The sequence below is a fragment of the Rhopalosiphum padi genome, chromosome 1 (genome assembly GCF_020882245.1).
Source record: "Rhopalosiphum padi isolate XX-2018 chromosome 1, ASM2088224v1, whole genome shotgun sequence".
Taxonomy (NCBI): Eukaryota; Metazoa; Arthropoda; class Insecta; order Hemiptera; family Aphididae; genus Rhopalosiphum; species Rhopalosiphum padi.
Window position 1 is genome coordinate 61927614 of NC_083597.1, and position 14099 is coordinate 61941712.

The 14099-nt window shown below is 24.7% G+C and overlaps 1 protein-coding gene across 2 annotated transcripts in view; it reads left to right on the plus strand.

Moving 5' to 3' along the window:
• LOC132917478 (uncharacterized) overlaps window positions 1–14099 on the plus strand; it is a 262491-nt gene that overhangs the window by 105872 nt on the left and 142520 nt on the right. The gene's annotated exons all lie outside the window — the stretch shown is intronic.

Genomic DNA, 14099 nt, shown 5'->3' on the forward strand with positions numbered 1-14099 from the left:
GTCTATATTAGATTTAATATTTCGATTAATTTAAAGAATTTAATTGTGTTTTTTTTTATTATTTGCGTTTGGACCTAAACATGTTCCAATGAGGTGTCTTAAATTCAGTTCTTCTTTTTGTTTCTCGTATTTTCTGCACTCCTTGTATAAGAGTTTGATAGTGATCTTTTTCCATCAAATATCCACGCGTCAGCCTTAATTAAAGCTTATAAATTTAAAAATAAGAATATTGTTGTGTGTAAAATAATATAGAGTACTCTTATGTTAAAATTTAACACTTATTATAATGTTGTATTTTTATTAATTAATCAAATAAGCTATTAGTAAAACAATACATTACGCTTTAATAAAGTACAATTAATTTATTATTTATTTATTTAATTTGCCAATTATTGTAATTTTCATTTCACATTAAGGATTTTGGTGAAAATATCTTATATTTTGTAATGATCCAAAATGATTTTTAATATTATAATTACTGTTAAAACAATATAGATAGTGAATAATTTAATGTTTTTAAATTTTAAAATATTTAGTCTTCATAATCACAAAACTTTACACAGAAATATTATACTTAAGTGGAAAAAAAATAACAAATTTTGGTAGACAACTAAAGTTTTCTCTATGAGTTTTGAAATAATAATAAGTACCAAGCGAATATTTCCTTTACATTTATTAGGAATAAAAATACACGGATGCTTAAATTTAATATAAAAACGTAACAAATTTATTAATATATGGTTTTTTTCGTATAAAAAGTAAAATATGTAATAAATTAATGTAACACAGCATAATATAGTTATGTAATATGACTACACGAGTACAATACAAGAAAGGATATTATTCTTCTATAATAATATTAAATTTTAAATATTTATTATTTTTTAATAGTTTACGTTGATTTACTTATATTTATACAAGAAAAAAGAAAACTTAAATTGCAGTTGAATTCAGAAAGTCATATTATATTAATATGTTTATTAAATTTCAATCATATTCTGATACAATTTTTTTTCATTTTTCAAAATTGAATTTAGTTTTGTAATCGCGATTCCCTTCGTGACCCGATATGGAGATATATTATAAAATGTAATATAACTATATTATTATATGACTTCATATTACCAATATTATATAATTTATTATTATTATTATATTCAGTGATATCGGTGATATTCGATCACTTGTATAATATGATATAAAAAGGATTATGAGTGTATTCACTTTTCAAAAGTATATCGTTTGATATAAAAAGAAAAATTTAAACCTTTATACGCACAGGTTTATTTTTTTCTCTACAGCCAGGGGTTTCGACATTTTTCGTATTTGTCAACGTCTATTTACCATAAAGTCTAAATTGTTTTGAGTCTTGATAAATACGAAATATATCGCATACATTCGGTGTGTATAATACGGAAAACAGGGTCACACTTTCGCTGGGAGTTCGCACGATTGTTGTAATATAATATGCACGCGCGGTGGCCGCGGTACGTGATCGACCGATGCGAATAATACGTTTATATGGCTGGGTAGTTCTAGGTATATAATATAATATTATGATATATAATATACGTACAGCGACCCGATACTGTGACCGATCGTATACCAAATACGACCGTGAACAATAATAACGATAGTTACGACTTTGGAAAGTTTAACGCACGCCGGTGGTGGCATTGTCATCGGTGGTAGGTGCAGTGCACGTTATATAGATCGCCGAAATGTTTTACGGCACACCGCTGTATATACGCGAACGGCTCGTAGACTGTATTATAATAATATAACATCATAATATAATAACGTTAATAATAATAATAATTCGTCGACGGATGCATTTTACGCGCACCTTTCCCTTTAGGCTAACGACCGCACTAGCATTATAACAGTATGCGTGAACGCCGAGTTTGTTTGATTTTCGAACTGCGAGACCGACACGCGGTGACAAAAATATCAAATATTTAATTGAGAATACTTTTTAATAGCATCGCGAGGTGTATCAAGACGAAGTGAGAGATAACAATATTATTCTCTATCACAATATTACGACAAAGTATACGTACATCATTGTTTACTAAAAAAATCATCTTTGTTATCAATTCGTTGATCTCCATAACAATTATCGTAAAAACAGTTTTATCTTTTATAATATATTCCAAAATAATATAAAAATAGTGTGTTTTTTAATAATACTTATTGAGTAGTTTACATAAATTCTTAATAAAATTAATGCCAAAATTAGTGTTTCAATAATTTCGATAATTTTGTGTTTCAAACAACATGAGAACATTTACAATATTTTACTTTGAATAAATGTAATTTTTTTATGCTTATTTAAAATCCTGCTCAATGGATCATAAAATATGATATATCTTGTGCAAAAAACAAATAGTAAAATGCATACATAAAACAAAATTAATTTTTTTTTTATCTACTCATATATTTGCGTAAACAATTTATAGTTAGTGTTCTTACACTGCAATACCTCTTATTGTATTATATATCTATGTGTACAATTTTAACGAACATATAAACGCGTATACAAACTTAAAGCTATTTTTTGCCGCAGTTATATAGCGATGTTAAGATTTCGTGACCTAACTATCTTAACATGTTATATTTTTTTGTATTACTAACATTTCTTGATAAAGATGGTCATTGTGTTTTAAATTAATATTAGATAAATATATAAATATATTTAGTAATATATTTGCACAATTATATATTAGATACATTAATTCGTGTAAGATAGGTATTTTGAGTAAAGCAATGACTGAATGTGGTTTGGTTGATTTGGATAAAATATTAGAAATTTTCGTAACTACGACATTTTGTTGGAATGTATTTTACTACAATCAAAAAATATTAAAACTGACACGAACACTGTTCTCTTATTTTTTCTTTAGGTAATATACGGATTTTATTGTTAATGATTTAGAGCAAGTTGATAGACATGTTTTTCGTGTGTAATAGATATACTCAGTAAGGACACTAAGCACATCAGATTAGTATATTATAGTTATATTAATCTAATTTAGTCACTAATGCCATATCATATATTATTATAATGTTAGCTATTTTTATTTTTCGTCATATGTGGTTGACTAAAAAAATGTCACCCGAATATAGTATATAGTATTATATATTAAAGTGGTAGAGGACTTTGGTGGTTAGTATGAATTTGTAATCAAACGCGCTGGCGGTTGTCCCCGCGAGTATAAACGAGCGAATATTTCTACGGAATAACTAACACCGCACGTATTACAACAATAATAAAAACGTATATTACGCTAAAAGGTCTGACTCACCAGCCCGTTCGTCCCCGCGGGGTCGTCTCCTCGGTAGGAATGAGCGGTGGTGCGGTCTGTCCTGAACAACAAACAACGGTCGCCGCCGGGTCTCCTCCGTATTATATTGCCACGCAAAATTAGCAGCCAACCGCCACACACGTGTTAAGTATAATATTATACAGGGCAAGTTACCGTGTTTTCCCGTTTTTCGCGTAGCTAACACAAAATAACCTAACCTAACCTCGGTGGCTCATCCTGTATAAAGTATTTATTTTATATGTCCTCGTATACAAACTCAATGAGCTCTGCGTGCCATTTTATAAACATAATGTCAATGCCGGTCGAGTCGGGTTATTAAAATCAAATATATATATATATATTTATGCATATTGTGTGGTTCACTTCCAGACGAATACGAAATAATTATACACGGATCACGATTTTATGAATTTTGATGGTTTTGTGTTGGTTTGACGCAATATTGTCTGTCAGTCAATAAAATGCTTGGATAAATATTCGTATTACTTTTTAATTTCAGTTGATAATATAATATTTACATTTACATTTATACATTTTTGTCTATCACAGACTAAATGTTTTTAGATTTGAACGATTCCATAATATAGTAGGGTAGTATAGGTATAATCTAATAATATTATATTTTTTCATTAACCATTTTTAATAGGTTTTGTAGTGAAAGCAACAATGTATTGTCAGTTTTCTAAATTATATTCCAGATAGGTAACACAATGTTAAGGACATGGTATCTACAAATTCAATTTATTCAACTCCACATGTCATAGCATAGTCGAATGCAAGGTTTAGACTCTAGAGTTTAGCCACTATTTATTTATTCGTTACAATAGTTCTGATAAAAAATTTGGCAGATAAACGCTGAATAATGGTTTTACATGGAAAGACTATTACTATGTATATTTGATTTATTTAATTGAAAAAATGCATTACTTTACTATACGTGGTTTTCACAAACACAAATTAATTTACACAAACACTACATGTGTTTAAATCAAATATTATGTAGACTTTACTTTTATAATTTTCATTGAAAATAAAAAGGTACGTGATCTCACCACTATATAAAAAAAAAGTAGAAATATTTCAATTGTACTTTTATCATAAAATGTTCAACATGATAAATTTTAATTTAATAAAATGTAAACTGAAATTGTGGATCCAAAATCAAGAGAACAAATTTCTAATGTTAATGTTTTACCCGAGGATACTATTATAAAGTTGATAACCCTAAAAGGTAAATAAATTATGACTCGTATAAAAAACTTGAACACTATTATAAAATTCCACGACGATCAAAAATTGAATAAGTTTTTGAAGTAAAACTTCTTCTTCTTATATTACGGACGAGTGAGTTGTCATGTCGAGAAAATAGGATCGTAACGACAGAGTAAAACGCTCAGGTGTGAGTGTCACGTTAAGTACAGTTACATTAGTACATTAGCGAAGCGACGATACAGTATTTCATTTTTGCCATGCTTTCTATCGTCTATTGAAATTCATACTAATCGTTATTAAAAACATTTGTATACACATTTCCGATATGATCAGTGTGATCGTTCAGCTATTGATAGTGGTTAACATAAATAATAAATTAAGTTACAATAAATTATTTATATTTCAGGTAGGTAGGTGACATAACATATTGTTATCAATATCATATCATATTTATGGAGATTTTTTGACGTATACATTTATTTTAACACGTAAGTTTCAATCAGTAAATTAGATAATTTAATATCATTTACAAGGAATAAATTGTTTTATATTGTTGTTTTTCTAATTTTTAATAACATTAAACATTAAAATAACTTAAAACATTTAATAATTTTCAATATATTTATATATGTTTCAAAGAATTTTGAAAAGAAAATATTTATGCATAACTACAGTATAAGAAATAAGAATACATAATCTTAAAATATTTATATTTTAAATTATTATAAAGTCTACTGACTGGTTCAAACCATCGACTGTATCCTAAAATTAATTAGTTTATTTTATGAATTATTTATTTATCAACTTTATTATATCAATCAAAATATTGTATTTAAATTTAAAATTAGCTATTAAAATAGCTTTTATCAATTACTCAAATATAAATTATAAATCAATTTAATATATTGATATGTCATGTTTGGTTATATTATGTTAAAAAAAAAATGATTGAGTAAATATTCAAGTTGGCCAAGAACAAATTCAGATATTTCAGTTTAATCGGAATTAGTTGTTTAAATTGACCATAATATGACCAATTATATATGATAATCAATATTTATTTTCAAAATTTTAAATATAAATACAAACTAACCAATTATTCCAATTGCAACTTATATTCCTATTCAACATAATTTTATTAAATTTAAAATCGTTATTATTTAGGATACTAATGTACTATTTCATTACAAACGCGTTTAGCGTGTACACATTGGTTTCTTTTACATATTTTACTGGTTTATCGTTTATGAACATATATATGTACGCAATTTGTTTATAATATATTTTAATAAAATATACAGTATACAAAAAATAGTATAATATCTCATAGTTGAAAATTGAAAAAATTATTTTTAAATAATTTATATGCAAGTTTTTTCAATTGTAATATTGTGTTTTTGTTAAGGGTTAATATCCAGAAACATTTAAATCACCGTATAAAAACTTTTTATTCTTAGAAGTTTTAGTACAATCAATCGAACGGTTATACAAACATTACGTTTCAATGAATAAATCATTTACAAAAGTTTAAATGACGAAAATATCGTACGTTTTAATCTCATTAAAAATCTCTATTGCTTTATTATATTTCGATTTATATTAAGAGTAAAAACGTTGTATTTCAAAAAATGTGCGAATGAACTCAAAAGTAGATTTTAAGACAAAATGGTATGTATCAACTTAAATACTTCACAATATTATCTCGATTAAATTAGCTCGATTTACTGTAACATTATGTAATATAATTATATACAATTCTAGTATAAATGTTATTACTATATGTAATATACAGATGTATGTATATTTATAAATAATTCAACAAACAGAAATAAAATAATAACGGTTTCCAAAATTATCATTGTAAATAATAGATTAAATAAAATTAATCATAATCGATTTTTTTTTATTATTGGTAATGTTCTCTAGAAAAATTACGAATATCGGGAAATGTTCGTACAATAATGGTGTGTTTACCATAAAAAAAGAAATGATAATAATAACACGTATAGCATATTATAACATAATATATAACTTATGTTATTGAAACTATAAATAAAAAAACAATGAAAATAATAGATACTATTAATACTATTATCTATAATACTCCTATAGGTATGTTAAACAAATAAAGTACAGTATATATTTTAAATTTAAATATTTACTTCACACGTGGTTTATAATATATTATGTGCCTTTGTTATTAAACGTTTTATACGTTACGTACACAATATTATAAACATATACATTCTATATATGTGTATTATAAAATAAATTTTTGTAATCTTAAATGCGTATTTTCAATACAGATTACTATAGATAACGTTACACATTTTAGTTGATACTTAATAATATTATATCATAAAAATACAAATAAAATATCTAAATTAAAACTATAACACTAACATGGTGTGTTCTATTATTCATTTTTTTTCTCTTTTATCAATAAAATATATCAAGAGCCCCAAATAAATACGAAAAACACATGTTTAGCTTTACCAGCGCGTAGGTATTTTATTAATTTAATATGTTATGGGTGTAAAGTTAGTTAGGGGTTAGTCGTGATATTTTTTCATTATGAATTTACAAATGTCTATGATTTATATAGGTAATGCTTTACTTTACGCATAAGTATGCCTTCATATTTACTAGGGCCCGAATTTAAATACAAAATGCGTTATTTTTTGGATGCTTTAAATTCCAGGACAATTTATTACAAGTACATAATTCGCATATAACAGATACTTCAAGAATATAAACCATTATTTGTATGCATTGTTCTAAGTTTTTTCCATATTTTTCCAGTATTTTTTTTTGTATAATTTTTAGGTAGTTTTATTAATTTTTAGTATGTAATACATTATACCAAATTGTTATGTACATTTTAAATATTAAACTAAGAAATATTGTATTCATAATATTTGCCATACAAATTTTTAGGTATTATTCCTCCGTACAAATAAATAATACATATAAATTGGTCGAATTGTGATAAGCACATACATCATATTAATTTACAGTAGATATACATACTATAGATACTATAGATATACTTTTTCTATATTATGCGTGTTTAATTGTTATATTTTTTTTTTGTATTATTCATAGTTTAGTAAGTGTTTAAAAATTTGGGAAATGCGTATTAGTTTGTTGTACGATAGGTATCGAATGGGTGACTGTAATAGACGTATTAAATTTGAATTCAATGATATAATATTTGATGAAATCGATTCTGAGCAGAGACTGTCAATAAGTAAATACCACAAAATATATTTATTAGATATTATTATTAGGCGAAGTTCTAATTTATTTTACTGTTAATTGTAATGCAATGGGATGTGGGTTACATTAATTGTTGCGATTAACGATACATTGATATATTGCATTTGATGTAAAAAAATATATTATTATACTAAAACTGAAATGCCCCTACGAATAATTTTTCTGAACTATAACAAAATATTTAATATTTCGCCGAGATTTCAACTAAAAATATCTATAAAAAATAAAAATATGATTATAATATATTTCTTGGATTTTTTAATATCAGTACGAACTATTTATGAAATAATTTCTATTAAATGTTCAACCCTTAATAATTAAAATTTCAAATTTTATATAATATAACTGCAAAATAGTTTGTAAATTTCAGAGGTTTTGATGAATTTCGTAAAAATTTAAACTTCAAATACTTATAAAATTTAAATTGTGCATATGTATACATATCTATAAGAAAATCTTATTTGGATCTTATCTCGTTTCAAATTGTCAAGCATTTCTTCTTTGTGAATAATTTTTCATCGATATTTATAGAAATATGTAAGAAAAAAATATTTGAAATTTGAAAATTGAAAATGTCTTTAACTAACACAAAAAGAGTCAAAATATTTTGAAACTTTTACCATGTATAGAATAATATAGTCTTATAAACATTTAATGACAATTTCAATAAATACAACGATTTATTTTTAATTGGGTACGACAAAATATCAAAAATCGCTTGATGATAAATATTAATGTTATTTTAAGGGTGAATATAGGTATATAACGTTGTATAATTTCAAATGCCCATAAAAAGTTTTTTTGAATCTCCAGTAGAATTTTTTTTCAATATAAGTTGCACAACTTATAAAGAACTTTTTATTTTCTAAGAATATTATTTCGTTAAAAAGTATTTTAGTGAATTTTTGATAATTTTTAGTAAATTTAAATCCCGTCCCTACTTATTACTTATTAGTTATTTAGTGGCTCAACAACGTAGATATTACTTTGTACTTGTATGTGAGAAATGTGACATTAATACATTTAGCAGTGTTCGTAATCATTAATAATTTAAAAAGCTGTAGATTTTATTGAAATTTAACTAATAATATACCTTTTAATTTCGACTGTTGAACAAAGCATTTACCATATTATTATATTTTTGTAATTGTATTTAACAGTTATATTATTTGTGTATACATTTATAATCCATTGATACTAATTCAAGATTGCGCGCATATTTAGATTCAATGAGTTTTATGATTTTAAGTTTCTAGAGAGCAGGTTAATTAATAATTATATAGTAGCCAACATAAAATTAATAAATCAATTCATAAATAACCTATATTTTGTATTACCTAACCTTAGAAATTGACAATCACCGACCGTCAGAGAGTTGGTAAATTATGTACAATTCATTTCTTTCTTTGGAATTAATACTAAATACTTCCTGGTTTAAGTTATACTTATTTCAATGATATTAGGTAAAATAATTTTATTTCTGATATACGAATAAAGTTTTCTATATAATTTAATAATACGAAGTCGTTGAAATGTCATCATATATTCTATAAAAACTCTGGTACGTAATGTTATAGAGTGTCTTTGAAGGAATTGATGTATAATATAAATCCGAAAACTTCTTAAAACTGAATTATAAAATTAAAACTCGATGGAATAAATAAAGTTATAAGTTACGTATATTCTGAATTAGGTAACTTGCAAACTGCAATATAAATTTCTTAAATTAAATTGTACATATTAGCTGTGGATTAATTGAATACTTTATTATTATTTTTTTTACTTTTATTTACTAAAGAATTTCATTATAATAAAATAAATGTATAATATGTTTAAACTAATTTGCTTTAATTTGTCAATTATATATCAGAATTAAATCAAAATGTTGTTTTCTCTAAAATGGTCGTTGAAGTAAATTATTATCAGATTATACTGATTTTAGTTGTTACTATAGTGATAAAGTTTAAAATCTTTATGGTAGCCATAGTAATGTTATAAATAATTATTATTTATGAATTTTTAACGTTGTTGATGAAAACAAGATTAGAAATAAAGTAGATTATTTAATTAAATCAATTGAATCTTATGTCCGTTTTGAGTCTATGTACCGTTTCACACAGCTTTTGTTTCCGCCGAAGAATAATTTCGGTAAAAAGTGATTGGGAACTATGTTTTGATACGTAACAGAAACTTCATTAGATTTTATAAACTACTTTGTATTACAACAGCACCATGTGGTGTTTAAAAGTACTCAGTTCGCACAGTCGTGTTAAAATATTATTAGTAGCAATTTAAGTAATAAGGTTTAAGTATTTGATATTTATAATAATATATGTTTAATTACTAGCATCTTTAGATAGATAAAACAGTAGACTTATTTGTATTATTTGTTTTAGGGTAACGAAAAAAACATGGTAGCTATTTTATTTGTATAATTTAAGTATTGAAAAATCTATTAATAAAATGTATGTCATCACTTACTTTTATTTACAATACTATTCTATGCCTCTCTGCAATATGAAGACTAATAATATAATTCTTATTTCTAAAATAATGAAACTGGAAAACTTTGTTACATTTTTTAATGGTTTTCAAATAAAACAATATATAAATATTATAATAAATATCGATGTCTGCGAGGTTTTTCTAAGCGGAAGGCGTCGTTTGCAACATATAAAGACCAATCAGTTGCAAGGTCGGATGTCGGTGAAACAGTAGATCGGTATCCAGCGGATTATTTTCCGTGGTGGACAACTGGAATACACCACCCACTCATTGTAGTTATAGTGTGAGAAACTGTCGCACTCGACATAAGAAAAGTCATCGCACTCCGATTGCTTCTTGGAAGGTTAGTGAAGAAGGTCGTTTTATTTGAAGTATGAACTACGCAGATTACGTTTCAGAACAGTGTCAGCATATTATAAACTCAGTTATCTTTGTTCATCCCTAATTTAACTGATATTTACTATTTTTGATAGAAAACTCATGTCAAGCCTTTGATAGGGTATTCACAGAGGGAATGCTCCTATATAATTCGTTATAATACGCATATGAGTAATGTAGAAAAAGTAATATAATATACACGATAAAAGATGGAAAAGAATAGTATCACTCATACCTGATAAATATTTGTTAGGCTATTTTATATATATTTTTTGAAATTATAATTTTCTTACTTTTAATTTAGTATTCTTAAGCAAACTTTATTTTTAAAATCCTGATTATATCATATTTATATTTTATACGTTATTAAATTCCAGATACTATTTGCATTGTTTTGAAACAATCGTTTATCACGATTAATAATTTATTATTTTCGTGTAAACATTTAAATTAAATGCAAATTTAAGTTCATTTTAATGACAATAGGTACTTATATATTTTTATAAGTTACTAAAATCCAATAATAGTTTTAAAACTTTTTGATTTGATTGTTCATAAAATGTCAACCATCTGCTTTCTCTAATTAATACCAAATGCATTAAATATTATTTTAAGTATGAGATTATTAGAGCGAAAATATTAAGACTCAAATAATATAATTTCTGTTTTTTGTTTTAAGAAATGTAAAACAATTTAAACTTCCTTACTACACTATTTAAAATTATGGTACAATAAAAATAACAATACCCATAAGTATTAATAAATAAAATAAGAATGAAAAAATATCTGAGTTGTTATTTTAGAAATTAATATTATGCTAATAGTTAATAATGTATCTTGAAATATTCGTTTAAAATTTATAACAAATATTACATACACAAAACTTATTTGTTTGCTATAAACTTCAGTCAAGTTGTTTTAAAAGTTTATAAACTTAATAATTAATATGAACTATACATTATTGTGATAATAATAAGAATATCATATTAAAAATAATTAAATGTTTACATATTTTCATTTCTTTTTACTACTTATTTTGTTAGGAGAAAATGCCATTTCCTATAAAAGGTTTTGGTATCTGAGAAATCTTTAGGTGTATTTATAACACACGTTTTCAGAATTGCCAGAAAAAGAGAATAATATTGTTGTTGTATATTTAATGATTTATATCAGTGTGTCTCTTTGGACATAAATGTATATTGTTATACAATGTAAGACACCACACTTCCCAAATACATCGTAAGAGCTAAGTTGATATACATAATATATAGGTATTTATATTCATATTTTTTTTAACAACATTACCCAAATACCTATGTTATTCAATCTCCGCGAACACGCGTGCACACGAAATCAATCAAATGTCAAATGCCAGACATATTATATTATATTAAACATGGATAGATGGTACGTTGTATACATATTATAATAATCATTTTATTAACATATCACATCATATTATGAGACATCTTCTCTATGATTAATTTATGATTGTTACTAGGTATGATAAACCAAGAGTAACTACTTACATAAATTAAATTTATAATATTCTTCTTATTTATGTTGTACAGCCCTTAAAAGTCTTCGTTTCTTCTCCACTACTTCATGTAATTTATGTTTTATCCTTACTGTTTTCCAGTATTTTTCTTTGTGCCCGTTTCTCAATGTCTATTTTCATTCTTTGCGTCCATTATATAGTAGGTTACCCTAAATCTTTTCTCTTTGATATTAAATTAATAATTAACCGTTTTAAATTATTATTTATTTCAATATTCATGATTTATTTTGAACATATTTAAATAGATTTGGATACTAACAGGTAAAAAAAAGTTTTCATGTCTATAGAATTAAATATATCTTATCAAAAACTTTTTTGAAATAAAATATTATTAATATTATCTATCTTACACAAAATAAAATAATAATACTAATCGCTTTTTATTACATTTTACATACACAATTATAAACAATAATAATTTTAACTTTAGTTGATTATTTCGAGAGATTCTAATCGTTAATATACTACGTTTGGTCTTAATGTGAAGTATGAAAATGAAGACGTGGACAAGTAGGGTACTTATGATCTGTTATACGGTACATTTGAGAGGACCTCATCTAAATGAATGTATGTGTTAAATTTAAATTAAATGATTAGTTGTAATCGAAATATGATTTTAAACGGGGACAGTTTGTCAAACTATATTATTAAGTATGTATATTTTATTCTACATTTATATTGCTATTGTAGTAAGAATGTTAGAATAACATTGTTTTATTTAAAATTTTTACGACAAACTTTTTTTGAGTTACAAATCAGAAAACTAAAATCATTAATTTACGCGTGAATATTAAAATAATTTAAGATGCTCATTAAAAAAATATTAAATTTGTAGAATTGTGCTAACTTTTTTCTATAATTATTGTAGGAAAAACTTATATTTTATATCTCTTATTTTAAAATTATATGTAATATTTTTATTTTTGGAAAGTTTATATTTTGGTTTAGAGATTTTTTCCAGGAGATATAATTTTCTAGAGATATTTTCAATTTTCATCATAGTATTGATGATTTAAAGAAAATACAAATGAAAAAATACTAGGAAGTTATAAGAACATAAGAAGGATTAAACTTCATATTTTTGCAATATTTATAAGTTTTAGTTGAGAATTTCAATTCTATTTTATTTTTATTATCACGCACTACTACATTAAAACAAAACAAAAACCATAATTCATTAAATTATTATTATACAAAAATATAAGTCCCATAAATAATTAATTTAATGTACGTGGTTTTTGTAATTTTTTTTTATAAATTATACTAGACTCTCGGTGTATTGTTCTAAACTTTAAGTACCAGCTTTTTCGTATTTTTTTTTTTTAATTACTTCAACATAAGAAAAGTGTAGATTACATGTTTCAATACATATACTTACACATAACTTAATGCCGAACAAGCATTTTTTTTATTTTTTTTTTTTTTTGAAAGCAATTTTTTATCAATATTTTAATAATAAACTTAATAACAAAATATTATATGGATGAAACATATTCCGAGAAAACGGTATTTTATAAATACAAAATATTTTGATTCAACAGTGAATTTTCATTTTACTCAATATTCCTCGTCCAAGTAATTATTTTAAGTTATTATTTAATTACCACGCTAAATTTACTGTCTATTAGAATAGTTTAACAACCGTGTGGGATAATTTATAATCAAAAATAAAACGAATATCAATGGGAACTAACCATCAGAACGGTTTCTATTTTAAATAATCGAATCACGTGGTATAAAGGAGTCTACTTCGTTTCCAAAGGTCGATAGTATAGCATATTACGAGAGTTAGGTTATCGTGACGCGTTACAACGGAAGAGTTTTTTTTTAATTTTGAATGA